Below are 15,703 nucleotides of genomic sequence, written 5' to 3'. Positions count from 1 at the left end.
ACGTTACCTATGTTACTTTAAAAAAATGATAAGCTAGTAATATTGCAATAGGGAATGGATGGCAAGCTGATAACAGGTTCATAGTTACAAGGTATCTCCACCAAAGAGGATATTCTCAAGACTGCAGCATCCACCCCCTTTAAAAGTACAACACAGTACAGTGTCAGCAATGCATCTAAATACTGTGGGAGTAGAACCCACAGCCTTATACATCAAAAGGAAGTATTCAACCTGTTATGCTATTAACAATGCAAGCAGACTCAGCATAAACAGCACTAAACTTCTCTTCCCATGAAGCTCTCAGCTCCTTGTAAATTGCACTCCACACTCAACTGTATCTCTCAACTTTGCAGCACAAGAAATCTGGCAAAAGCCAAAATTTATTGGGGGGGGGGGCAAAAGCCCAAAAACCAGGGACCCATGTTTAAACATTGCTTGTATAATCTTGAAAAGTTGCTTGAATAAAGTGTTGTGTTACCACCATGCATTTCACTGCCAAGTCTTGAACCCAGGACCCTGTGCACTACAGACAGAGCAGCATATCACTATGTCAAATCAGCTGTTTCTTGAAAGATGGGAAGACTGAAACTTAAATGGCTATCATTTAGTGAATTCAGATGTTCTTCATGTTTCACTGTTGCAGTCATCATATTTGGGTTATCCCTGCTAGGGTAGCCCTCTGTCAGCCCGAATACCAGAAACTTAGTATTTCTGCGTCAGTTACTGTCGCTTGAGAACTGATGTCAGGTCATCAGTAGTATAAAGTAAGGTGCCATTACATCAGTCTTTCTTGACATGGAGCCCGAAGCAGAAGGAGTTTGCATAAGTGCCGGTTGGCCGCTACCTGGGTTTTCGTGTCCAAATTGAAGTTGAAGTCTTCTAAAGCTAAGTACCCCATTGGGGATCCTTTTTTCCTGCACTAACCAATGTCAGAAAAAGTTGACAATTGTCTCTCCTGTGGAAAGCAAATACCACACTGAGACTCCCATTCTTACTGCGTTGCTTGTTTAGGTGCAAACTACAATATCCCCTGTTCAACGCCAGAACTATCCATCGTCGGGCCCTTATTGTAGCCAGATATTTTTGCTTACAGTCTTCGAATTCTGATATGACTTTGGTAAGCTATCTGACAGCAGATCTTCCAAAAAAACATAAATATAAAGACAGAGACAGACCGCACAGGTCCAAACCTACTGACGATGCTTCCGTTAAGCTAGCCGTCAGTCCTCTCGCACTCAGTGAGGCGCTTTCGCAGCCCCTGATGCCCATTTCTGTTGATTCACAGGTGGCTACCAAAACCCTTTCAGAGTCCAGTATGCCACAAAACTCTAAGGATCCTGCGGTCTTCTCTACCTTGGATGGGTCCAGAGCTGATGAGCAGGCACCGGCTTCCGAGGAAGTCCTTTGCACTACCGAATCTTGACACAAACCGATGTCTTCTTTCGCGACTACCGTCCTTTCAAAAACGACCATGTTTCTTAGGCCCAGGGTTCAAACCACACCAAAAAAAATGATGCCCCACTCTCAGGCGCCTGCTAGCTTGCCTCAGTCTCAAATGCTTAAAATGGCAGAAGATCTTTTCATGCTGATCAGGGGAAGCCAAGCTACCCCCTCAAAATGGAAAAGAGATCTGTCCTATGTAGTTCTGTCTGAACAAGAGTCAGATGAATCTGATGCTTCTGACTATGAAGACATGCACCCCTCTCCATGTATGAGGATTCTGATGCAGAGGACTCCATTCCTTCAGCCTCTCCCCCAGAGGATTTTTTCCTTTGTGCATACTTTAAGGGAGCATTTCCAATGGGAGAGTCAGGACTACCCTCAGTCAAAAAAGAGAATCAGGGAATTCTTAGATCTTCCGCAACACAAACCCTTGGCCATCCCCCCAGTCCTGGATGTTGTGGATGATGTTTTCCTTGAATCCAGTCTGACTCCTGGCACTATCTCTTGCTCTCAGAAAACCTGACAGGTACTATAGAGTCCCTGACTCACACAAATATCTTTTTAAAAATCCAACAGCTGACCCTGAGGTCATTTCTCAAGGCTCAAAAGGAATTAAAGCAACCTCTGCTAAGAATCCAACACCCTCAGACAGGGATTCTCGAGCATTGGACAGATGGGGTAAAAAAGTATACACCTCAGCTACTCTTGCTATCAGGGCACTAAATTGTCACTTCCATATGCTGAAATTTCAGAAACATAGTCTAGGACTCCTTAAACAAAAAAATGTCTTCACGTCCTATTTGGGCAGAATCTAAAGATTTACAAGACGTAATGCATTCTGCAACCCAAGTAACTAAACACACTTTGCACTGTGGTTTTGACACCCTAGCAACTTCTTGCAGGGCAGCAGTCACTGGATCTGTCATTAGAAGACATGTATGGCTTAAGGAACAACCCCTGCCAGACCATGTCAAATCTAAATTGTTGGATGCCCCCTTGCACAAAGATAACTTATTTGGTACTAAGGCAGAAGAGGTCTTAAAAAATACGGAAGAAAAAGCAAAATCTATGCTGACAGTTAAGGATTTCTTACAAGTCCAGCCACCTAGGTTCAGCAGGCATTGCCCCTCCAAAAACTGGTCCTTTCCTGCTCAGAGTAAACCAGCCCAGCCTAGGCCCTGTGGAAACAGACCACCCAGACAACAGCCTCAGGGAATGCAGAGATCTAAGTACTGGACTACCTCCACTTCAAAATCAGGGAGTTCTAAGCCACCCCCTTATGGTAAGACCTCACAATGACTCACCTCCTCCTCCTGCCCCCTCTGCCCACCTTCACTTACCCCTAGGAGGAAAACTCTCATTTCACTCAAGCACCTGGGCCAACATAACCAAGGACCAATGGGTTCTGAACATTGTGTCTCAGGGATACAAATTCTACTTCCATACCCTTCCAACCCCAAAAGAGTTCCCAGATCTACCACCAAATCAGTGGGCAGATGCTCAAAAGCAAATTGTTTCCCTTCTCTCTATGAGAGAAGTAGAGCATGTTCCTGCAGAACAGATAGGCCAAGGCTTCTACTCCAGACTTTTTCTGGTACACAGTAAAGAGGGCACCTGGTGCCCCATCCTTGATCTATTAGTTCTAATCAGCTTCCTGGTGATCCCAAATTTCAAAATGCTCACCCTCCAGCAACTGCTACTCATGCTCTCCAAGGATGCTTGGCTAGCAACCCTAGATCTAAAAGAGGCCTACCTCCACATTGCTATCAGGGAATCATGCAGGAAATATCTCCACTTCAGGGCAGGATCTCAACACTTTCAGTTTTCTCCGCTTCCTATTGGCTTATCTACTGCTCCCAGAGTTTTTACAAAATGTCTGGCTCTGGCCATTGCATTTTGCAGACAAAGAAATATTCATATTTACCCATACTTAGACGACTGCCTTATTCAGGCAGACAGCCAGTTAAAGCTACTCAAGCACCTGGCCTTTGTAAAAACACTGCTAACCTCTTTGGATACACAATTAACGAAAATAAATCCAAACAGGTGCCCACCCAAAGGATAAGCTTCCTGGGAGCAAGTCTGGACACAGCATCCCAGATTGCATTCCTTACACCAGAGAAACAAATTTTCCTGACAACCTACTTCTCTCAACTAGCCACCAGGCCCCAACTATCTGCAAGGAAGATCCTGCAAGCTCTGGGGTTCATGGCATCTTGCATACTACTTATTCCATGTTCCAGACTGCACATGAGGGAACTTCAGTGGTACCTAAAGAGCCTTTGGTGTCAACACTCTCAAGAGATGGAAACTCTTGTACCCATAATTCCTTGCCTCCAAAAGGAATTTCTTTGGTGGGCAACAGCATACTCCCACAACAAGGAACTGCCCTTCTCCCCACCCCCACCACCCAGACCATCACCACAGATGCATCAGACTATGCTTGGGGTGTATATGAATGGCAGGTGCATACAAGGCCAATAGAGCCCTTAGGAAATCCCTCTGCACATCAATCAAAAAGAAATGATGGCTGTGCAGCACACCTTGATAGCTTTCAAACCCCTTCTCTCTCCAGGGGTTCTCCTGATCAAAACAGACAACACCACTGTGATGTGGTACATCAACAAGCATGGAGGGACTCACTCCTACCCTCTGTGCAGGCTGGCCATGACCCTTTGGCACACAGTCTCTTCCATGCAACTACACCTGTTAGCACAATTCCTACCAGGCTCTCTCAACTCTCGGACAGACCAGTTAAGCAGAAACCTTCTGGACCCACATGAGTGGCAACTCAACAGAAGTACCTTCTCCCTAATAACTCAGAAATGGGGAACCCCAAAGGTCGACCTCTTTGCCTTCAACACCAACCATCAGCTCATAAAATTCTACACCATGGAGCATCACTGCATGGCTTGGAAAGTAGATGACCTGTCCTTCCCCTGGGTCAATCTATGGGTCTATGCGTTTCCTCCCCTACCTCTCATTCCAAGGGTACTGCTCAAAATAATGGAGAAAAAAACAAGGACCATTCTTATTGTTCCAGACTAGCCCCAACACTGGTACCCCTTGCTGTGCAGCCTGTCCCCACTGCCTCCATGGTATCTTCCTCAGATTCCAAACCTACTGACCCAGAGGGAAGGGGAATTCCTGCATCCCAAATTGCAGACACTCAATCTGGCAGCTTGACTTATTCCCTAACCCCGAACCAATCTACAATGTTAAGTAAACAGGTTCTGGATGTTATCTGTGAGGCCAGACATCCTAGCACCAGAAAATCTTATGCAGATAAATGGAAACGGTTCTGCACCTGGATCCAGGCTAAGGGAGCCAATACAGCACAGCCCTCCATCCCTCTCATCCTGGATTCTTTAGCTGACCTACTACACAGTGGTTTCTCTTTCTCTTCTATAAAAATTCATGCCTCTGCTATTTCTGTTCATTTTCCCACTGAGCAACCCCTTTTCTCACACACTTTAATCAAAGACTTCCTCAGAGGGGCTAGCAACTTGAGGCCCCCAAGAAGGGCACCAACACTAGCTTGGGAGCTTAATTTTGTCTTGAAAAAGCTCACCCTGCCCCTTTCAAACCAGCTTCTTCTGCAGAGCTAAAATTTCTCTCCTGGAAGACAGCTTTCCTTCTGGCCATCACTTCAGCCAAAAGAGTCTCTGAACTTCAAGCACTCATGGCTGTGGAACCCTTCATCATCTTCCATGCAGACAGGGTATCCCTCAGAACTAACCCATCCTTCATGCCCAAGGTGGTGTCCAGTGTGGCTCTCAACCAATCCATTCATCTGCCCACCTTCTTTCCTAATCCACAGAACAAGGGGGAAAGTATTTTGCACTCTCTAGATGTGCACAGACAGCTCAGATTCTATCTGGACAGGACTAAATCCTTCAGAAAGTCTGATCAATTGCCGGTTAGCTTTGTTACAGGGAAAGAAGGCAAAGCCATCTCCAAGCAAACCATTTCCAAATGAATAGCACACTGCATCCATTTCTGCTACAAACAGCATGGAAAGCCTACACCTAAGGGGGTCAGGACACACTCCACCAGAGCAGCCTCCACCGCTGCAGCTTTCCTAAGAGGAGTCCCCACCAGGGACATCCTTGAAGCTGCCACCTGGACATCTGTTCACACTTTTACCAAGCATTACCACCTGCCTCTCTTCTTCAAATCCAGGGCAGGGTTTGCCTCTGCAGTCCTGCAGGGCATCCAAGCCAGCCCCTAGTTTCCTTGACTGCCTCCTCCCATTTCCTCAGCTTTGGGAATCTACCCAAATCTGATGACTGCAACCGTGAAACATGAAGAATATGGTACAGTTGTTTACACTTACCATAAACGTAGATGTTCGAGTGTATTCACTGTTGCAGTCCTTATTTCCCTCCATCCCCCTTTTTTCTCTTTCTTTCCTTACAAGGGACATATTGGTATTTATTTTCCACTGGTGGGGTTCTTCCACCAGAACATGGCCTCCTACTTTGGGGGCTCCTGACAGGTTAGGGCAAGAAAAACTGATGTAATGGTGCCAGCTGCCTTACTTTATACTACTGATGACCTGATGTCAGTTCTCAAGTGACAGCAACTGATGCAGTAATACTAAGGCTCTGTTATTCGGGCCAGCCGAGGGCTACCCTGGCAGGGATAACCCAAATGTGATGACTGCAACAGTGAATACACATGAACATCTACATTTATGGTAAGTGTACACAATTGTACTTTCTCACCATAGCTCTCACCCTCTTAGCACAAAACACCTGGACAAAGCCAATGATGAGGGAATACAGCGCCCATATATATTCAGTGAATTCAGTTCTCACAATAACTCTCAACCTCTTAGCACGAAAATCCTGGACAAAGCCAATAACAAGGGAATACAGCCCCAAAAACAGGGACAATTTTCAAATATTGATCTTATAAACTTAGAAAATTGCTAGAATAAAATGTTGAAGTCTGAAATTCAAATTACCTGTCATTCACTGATTACAAAAATCCAGAAAACCACAGATTTTATGAGGATCAGAACAGAACAAAAATGAGGCAAAAATCTCCACAGTTTTCACAAGTGGTGGTGGATAGGGAATTCATGCTCTTGCTACCTGTACCCAAGGTAGACGGTTTGAGCCTGAGTAACTCTAGCCACCAGGTATATTTAACTGGGGCATTACACACACACACACACACACACACACACACACACACACACACACACACACACACACACACACACACACACACACACACACACACACACACACACACACAGACACACACACACCTCAGTACCTGTATATTCCTCTCTTGTATTAGAGTATATTCCTTGCAGCGAATGGAACGCCAAATACAAATTCTCTCTTTCCCTGAGAGACAGCATCCTTAATATATGAACGCCAAATACAAATCAACCAGTGGATATTGCAGTCCGATTTCTAATGTAAGTGACTGCAGATGCAGTCTGATCTCCTTCCAGTAACCACAAAAACCTCTGGGTATCAGTGTACAGATGCCTCTCTGTGTAATCCAGACTGGTGAAACAGCTGTCCGGATGGGCACGCATGCGCAGTTCTGCACTGGTTAAACAGCAGTCTGGATAGGAACTTGATCATGCATGTGCAGTTCTGGGACTTGCAGCTATCTTCATTGTATGGCTCGGGGGGTGGGGGGCTGCAGTCCTGCAGTCCAATAGCATGAGCCACCACTGTCTATTTGGCGGACATACATTTCAACAAAAAAAGGAACATGCAGTACACTTTGCAGGAGCAACATATGTACCTCTCAACTGTCCAGATTTATGCCTCCTATTTTTAGTATGTTTATTATACATTTTTGTGGGGTTTCTGGCAAATCATTAGGGATTGGAGTCAATAAATAATGATAGGCATTTGAGTTTCAGACCATGTCCTACAGAAACTGCATGTTAGTGCAAAACCTGTTATTCTAGAAACTTCCTAAGTTTATAATAGCACTAGTTAAAATTGGTCCCTATTTTTGGCTCTTTGTCCCCCATTATTATGACTTTGTCCAGATTATTTGTGCTTAAGAGGTTGAGTAGTATGTACACCACATATTACAGCAGTGTGCTGTACATGGAAAGCAGTGCATGACATTGGTATAAATGCAACATATGTTAGAAAGTATTCATGTAGCATACTTAACAGCTCAGTACACCATATATATATATATATATATATATATATATATATATATATATATATATATATATATATAAAACGTCTTGCCTGAGTATCAGGCTGTATTTAAGGATATGTAATCCACACTACATAAATGGATCAGCAATAGAACTGCTGTGCTCTGGCAGCAACAGTGACAGGTTTAAGGGTGTGCATTGCACTGCGTTTGACTGGGCTGCATGCTGTATGTGAGTCTGCTTTGTACATATGTGTGTGTATGTATTTATGTCTGCATATAGGAAAGTGTACATGTTCATATGTGTGCATGCCTGTGCATGCATGTGTGTGTTTGCATGCATGTCTGCATGGAAGAGTTTGTGTGTGTGTGTGTGTGTGTGTGTGTGTGTGTGTGTGTGTGTGTGTGTGTGTGTGTGTGTGTGTGTGTGTGTGTGTGTGCTCACAGCACTGTATGGGGTAGTTATCATATAGATTACTAGTACTGAAGCATTGCAGACTTCAGTAACTATGCTGCAGCACCAGAACAGTAACACCTGTGCTATTGGTAAAAATGGTTAAATCTTGGAAAGTGCATGGCCTGCCTGGTCTCTATACTGCATTCATGCTGTTCTTCATTCTGCATTGCCTGTTTGCCTAGGCACTGTTCAGCATGTATCAAGTCATTGCACAACAATGTATCTCTTACGTAGCACTGGCATACTGCTGGTTCTGAACAACTTATAAGCATTTCACAGGCTTTATTTTTCTGTGCACTCACCTGACATGCTGTGTATGTTATCAGTAAACCCCTGCCCATTCAATTTAATTTTAACAGTGCAAGCAAAGATGAGGAATTTGGTACTTTTCCATTATCGGGGCAACACTTGTAATGTAATGATCGCTTTCCGTTTAATGCAACACTGCTTATAATCCCCGTGTGATGTTAGCTGTACAAACCAGTTATGTTCAAATTTCTGAGACTCATTTACTTACAGAAAATAGCCTTTTCACAATATCTTTCAAGGTGACAGCTACGTTGCAGTGTTGACCTTTACTAACCTATTAGTGGTTATGGAGATTGTTCTGAACTTCAATTAGGATTGCTTGTTTCCCACAGATTTAATTTGTCAGAATGAATACTGTTTTGCAATCACACTACTTTCTGATTTGATTACGTAAACTTGATTTGTGCACTGTAAGTCTTTGTTATTGTACTGACAGAGTAAAACGTCCCTGATGCGTACTTTTAAGTGTTTGTTATTGTACCCACAGTTAAACTACCCTGCTGTGTGTACTTTTAAGTGTTTATTATTCTAATGACAGAGTACTCAGAGGCTTAAAGTAATTGTACATTGACTGCTGCACAATAAAACACACACAACTTTACATCACTTCCATTATCCTCAGCATACGTTTCTTCATATTTTTTGTAATGGTAGTTTTCTGTCCAGGACACACATCAGGATACTTTGGCATTAGGGCTCACATGTAATAATTCTCATTGACACAAAAGACAGTAAGTGTGTGTGTCGGCCACTTCAGCAGCAGTTGTGAGATCACTGCGAGTGCCTAGTAACATTCCAAGCAATCATTTTGAAGTGTTGCCCCAATAACGGAAAAGTACCAGGAATTTGTAATGTTTACAGTATAACCTTTCAAGTCAGGTTTCCAATATAGTTCACAACAAATGCTTACACACACAAAGACACACAACAAATATAGCATGCACACTATTACTAATAACAATAATTCAATGAACCTAGGATGACTTGCTATATGTCTAAGAAGGGGAAAGGAATTCAAATGGATAACTAGCTTCTTCATACAGAAATATTAAGTATTTCAGCGTTTTCATGTGTTAATCAGATAAACTTACTAGACACAAGGGTCCTTTTCCAGGGGATAACTGGGCATACTGTCTCATTACATGACTTGCTCAGAGTCATGCAGTTTGCAAATGGAATTTGAGGGACTCAAACCCAGGGCTTACAAGCTATAACCTTAACACTCTAAGCTAAACTGCCTGACAACTCATAGCTGTTAGGTTGTCCTATTGGAAGAGTATCAAGATTGTACAATCTCATGTCACAAATCCTACTGGAGTGGGATAAGTGTTTAGCTGACACTATGTCCCACTTGTTGTAAATATGCTGAAAATAGACTATTAGCTTTAGGAAATATTTTCATTTATGAAATGGCGCTGTATTCCTTGAAATGATATTCAGCACCATGACAATTTATTAAAGACAGAGCAAACCAAGGTATTTGAAAATACTATCTGCAACAGCTGCACTGACATGGTGTGGACAGAGGGTCCTTGTATTGCACTCACAGAAATTAATGTCCAGCCTTCTACTATAAAGGAAGGATAAAATGGTCTAGGTGATGAGGAAAAAACGTTTCTGTTATGAGCTTATAGAATTAGCTTGTTCATGTTTGCAGTGATTTTGAATGGATATGTTTAACAGGATTACTACACTTGTGGGCTATGGTTGCCTAGTATAGTGGGACAATGTGGTACTTGATATAGCTCAGATAACTAAATAAAATATGGAATGAAACCATATGACACATCAAAAATAAATAAAAATGAAAAAAAAAATCTGTCAACAAACTTGAAAAATATGTATTCATTAAAATAACAATAAACAAAGTGAGCAGTTACATCATGGACTTCTTCAGTCTTTAAATCTGAAGATGTCTGTCTGTATATGACCAAACTACTCCACTTATGAAAAAGAACTGTATTTATTAAAAAAAATGTTTGTTGGCATTTTTCTTTTATTCAATTCCTAAACCAGGCAAATGCATTCTACTCTGATATGTTCTCATCCAAACTGATTTATAAAGAATATGACTAGCATCTGCAGAGAACTATTTTGCTTTTATAAAACTAAACAATTTAGTATAATATATTACTGGATGTGGGAAGCACCCTGGGTTTGTGCAGCATGACTGTGAAGGCAAAGCCTAAGTGATTAAATGAGGCCAGCTATGGGTAAATCCTGTGATAACCACACCCAGACATGGATTATTGTATTACACAATGACAATATTTAAGAAGTAAAGTGCTTCCCATTCTTAAATAATTTCATTGTATGAGATCACGTTCATGTTCTTCCACCTTTTGTGTTTCATACTGATGGACTCTGCATGCATTTGACACTTACATCCTCATGCTCACAGAGTACATTACTGCCTTGTGAGAGGGTGTCAGAGAAGAGAGCATCTCCCTTGTAGTTCATCTCTCTGCTTCCTGTTTTTTTCCTTCTTTCTATCTTTTTTTGTTTAAGTATAAACAACTTGCATCTCAAATATGACATTATTGATTGATGGAAATATTTAGGGTTTAACAGAAAATCAAGCATTTTATGAAGTTCAGAGCCAAAATGTGAGTAAAATCAGGGATGTTTTGCAAAACTTTGTAGAGTTGAGTGGTATGGTTACCAGCAGTATGATCAATCATATCACAGGACTGCAACCATATCTTTCAACTGTCCAACATTTTGCAAAACATGCCTGATTTTTCTTATATTTTGCCCTCTCCCTCATAAAATATATTATGGATGGCATTATTATAAGGTTATCTCAATAGAAAGTTTAGCTGCTCATCAGGACTTTAGCAGTTGGACTTCTTTGCATTTGTATATGATCAATTTACAATAGGCCCACTGATCTGGCTATCCAGCCAGCATGCACATTTCCATAAACTATTAACTCTTTATTGTATAATGGAGAATAACATATGATGACCTTAGCTGCATATCTCATAAGTCTTGTCATTGGCAAAGGAACTTAGAATTTAGTTACCAGATGTTACATACCATTTATTGATATCCAAAATGCCTGCTTGGATGTGTGTGTAGGTAAAACTGCTGTGTTATGACATATCCACTAGATAATATATTTACAACTAGTTCTTCATGCATTTTTCTGTGGCAGAAATCAACAGGAATTCAGAAATTTGTTGTTTCCAATTTACTGATGCATTAGATGGGGAACACCTCTTATGCTACTCAAGATTGACTTGTTTAACAATTGTGGAAGTTTAGTTTGAAGCCATCTAATTTCAAGGCCATAGTCTTATATCTCTGTGTAACAGTGCTGATGTGATTTGTTATAAATGTGCTTACTCTTAAGTTTGTATTTATTCAAAGGTGTGTCAGCCTGAAGAGAAACAGCTTTCTTCATATTGATTTTAACAACCATATTTGAAAGGGTATCACTTTAAACATTTATTTAAGTGCTTCTGGGTGCATTACTAGGAATGGCTCATTTAAATGCTGTAGAACAGAAAGAATTTTTAATTCAAGAAACAATTTCTGCTAGGGAACAGCTTATGTTAAATTATTAAAATAAATACTTTGCTATGCAGCCCTTTTCAGAAAAAAGGGAAAAATGACCCCATTAAAGTAATTTATGGAATTAGACAACATTTGATTGCACTAAACACTACACGCGCACGCGCACACGCACACACACACACACACACACACACACACACACACACACACACACACACACACAAAACATTGTTATTTCATAAGCTAGATATATATCAGATATACATCTGCAAAGATACTTTACAACAATCAGGCAACTATAACATTTAATAAAACAGTCACAGAAGCAAGTCTGTCTTTTCTCTTTGTTTATGAGAACTTTTATATAGCCATATAGCTTTTATTTTTCTTGTGAGTTATTTATTTAATATGAAGGTTTACACATATTGTCTGTGTGTACATTGCACAAACATACTCTTGTAAGAAAATGTGTTGCATAAAGGATGTGTAGTTTACTTTCAGGGGAATTAAGAAATAATTAGTCCACATTAATACAGAAGATAGTGCAATGGGTGATGTTTGCATGGTATGCAAATGACTACTTAATGGCATAGAAATGAGTGACATTATATTATTGAGATTCATTGCATACGCAAATGATGAAAAGAAACATGGCTGAATAATTCAGTGACATAAATTTAGCATAAAGTGCCACAGTGCATACCTATTTTGAATGCAGGATTTTCTAGTGCACAGGAGCTTTACAAACACTGTAATGATAGATTAGCAGCTTGTGTTAATGGTTGCTTTTGGCATGTCTTTATCTTCTACATGGCTTACATGTAGGCTGGTGGTTAACCTATCACCATATTCATAACCATGGCTTTGTTACCAACTTCTGTGGGTAGACACATCAACAAGAGTTAATAGACATACGTCTCCCACACATAAAAATGTGGGTTCATGGAATGCTTATTTGAGGGGATACAAAGGTTTGTGTAGAATTAACCATCATTTAAGTGAGGACCTTTTAACATGCAATGAGGGCATGTTAGGCACTTTGTAGGTGTTAACCTTGCAGATGCTGCACCACTTCCTTGACGTGATGCTGCGGCATGTGGAGGAACATGTGTAGTTTCCACAGACAGCAGTGGGGAGCACTACCTGTACGCAAGCATTGTGCAACAAAAAACATTTTTCTGTGGCCCTGGGGCATTAAATGCACCCATATTGCAATCAAGGTCCCACGTGCTCCCCATGACATTGGGTATACCAACAGAAGGGCTACCAGTGCATCAAATGCCAAGTGGTGTACACTGCGTAGGTTATTATATACAATGAGGCTGTGCAACATTCAAGCACTTCCTATAATTCCCAAGCTGGCACAAATCCAACCTCTGTCAATGTTTCATCTGAAGTAACTTCCTCAGCGACACATTGCTATCTACAGAGACCAGGATATATTATTCCCATTGATGTAGCTGGCAGGCCAGTTCTGATGGTGTCCACTGTTGTGTGTTGCAGGTTTAGCAGAATATGCCTTGGAACTGTGACTGATGACCCTCATCTAATTCTTCTCAACTGTTAGCTCTACTAGTAACTTGACAAAACCTGTATATATGCACAAAGCTTTCTTGAACAACTTTTGTCTTTGCTCTGATATTCTTCTTAACTCTCCTATGTACCCTCATTTTAAACATATATACACTTGTTATGACTTTGTAATCAAAATTGTGTGTTAATGCCTGTAATCTCTGTCTCCCATGTAATGTAACTAATGTATTGATACATCCCTTGTTATACATGTGCAACCCAAGATGGGCCTGAAATGGTCATTGCCAATCAGTACCCTACCCTGGTAAACAAGTTTAACAAACAGCCAATGGTTGAGATGACATAAGATATGATACATTTGCAGCCACAAAATGTTATCAAGCGTGATTATTCATAACCCTGGAGAAATGCTTCTATTGTTTGGATCTATCCATCCATCCACAACCCATTTTTCCTATTTTTTCAGATTGGTACAGGGTTTCCCTTCAACAGTGGCAATCATCTAGAGCCAGAGTTTACACCACTGGGTGGTTAGCCCTGCCACAGCAGTCCTTCCACACCACAAACTCATACACACACTCCCACTTATGTCCAATTTACAGTGCCCAGTCCACCTACTGCATGTCTTTGGAATGTGGGAGAAAACCAGAACACCAGGAGGAAACCAACACAAACACAGGGAGGACATGCAGATTCCACACAGAATTTACCCCAGCCAAGAACTGAACTGGGGAACCTCTTCTTGGGAGGTAACAGTGCTGTCTGCTGTGCCATGTGCTGCCCTTTATTTGGATACTTGTGGTGGAGCAATACAGTATGTACTTGAGACCTGCAGTAAGTTATTTGTGATGTGTGCTGTGTTGCACAATATGATAGCGCAGAATCAGATCTATGTTAGGAGAATCTCAGTACTGCCTTACAGACCTGCAAGAGCAGCAGAGACAGAGTCAGGTGAATGCTGGTCAGGTGTATTGTGGGGCCTTACAGTGTCAGTGCTGACTGCATCATTCAAGAGGGATGGTGTAGCGCTAACAATTCACAATCACGTACAGGAACTTTGATGATTCCCACATGGGGGAGGTACCAGACAGATTCATCCATGACTCCAAAAATGCCACAGATAGACATCACACTCAGTAGGCCAAGAGATGGATGATGTGGATCTGTGGGAATCACAGCAGGTAGCCTAGTGTGGTGTCCGTACAGTGGAGTCACTGGAATTTCAGCCATGTGCATGACTTTTGCCACACCATTTTGTGGAGGGTGCCATGGCCAGAGGTGACAGTGATGCCATCTCCAAAACAGTACATGCCATCAGGGTAAGTGTGACCTGTGACTTGACACCAGACATCTGGACACTTGCACTGCCATGGTTAGCATTTGGCAGTATCTTCATTAATACACAAATGGATGCCATTTGAGACTCCAGTCCCCTCAGTAATCATGTCTGAGACAGGTTCCTGTATGCTATGTCACTCTGCAGGCAGTACAGGTCATTCTGCAATCTCTGCAGTGTTTGTAAATCCTCACACCCCATGCACTATACTTACAGTCTCTGGCATGATGTGAATAGCAGCTGTCTGTGATGGTCTCTGAAATTGCTGTTTAGCAGTAGTCTCCAAACAAGCTTCATACCTCATGAATGGAGTACAGCAACAGTCATCCCTCTGCATAAAGGTATGCTATCTACAGACCCTAGGAACTACAGACTCATAAGTCTCATTGGTTTCATATGCAAGGCCATGGGACAAATTATAAGGTAAATGATCTGTAAATGCATAGTAAACCTCCAGACACTGGACCCAACCCAATTTGGTTTTGTCAAAGGTAGGTCATATCTACTTAACATGGTGGATGAGACAGGGGTGGACTTCTTTGAGAAGATTAATCAAAACAATGGATAAAGGCAAAGTAGTTCAGACTGTCTACCTTGACCTGGCAAAGGTGTTTGACACAATGCCCCACTCAGACATTGTTGATAAACTCAAGAGGTTAGGTATAAACTGTTATGTTACCCGGTGGATAGCCAGCTAGCTCACAGACATAACCCAGGAAGTTAGAGCTGGGGAGTCCCCCTCTATAAAGAGGCCATTGACAAGTGGAGTCCCTCAGGGATTAGTCATAGGACTGCTTCTTTTTGGCATTTACTTCTGTGAAGTCAAGGCCAATGTCAAGTGCCTCTGGGTGACCAAATTTGAAGACAATTGCATATTAGGAGCAGACATGGAATCTTTCACTGATACGTGTTCTCTAGGAAGGACTGACACAGGCACATAACTCATGTCAGAGCCATGG

This window comes from Protopterus annectens, chromosome 7.part0 (assembly GCF_019279795.1).
Source record: "Protopterus annectens isolate FY-2018-M chromosome 7.part0, PAN1.0, whole genome shotgun sequence".
NCBI classification, from domain to species: domain Eukaryota; kingdom Metazoa; phylum Chordata; order Ceratodontiformes; family Protopteridae; genus Protopterus; species Protopterus annectens.
Note: the sequence above shows the minus strand (reverse complement) of the source record.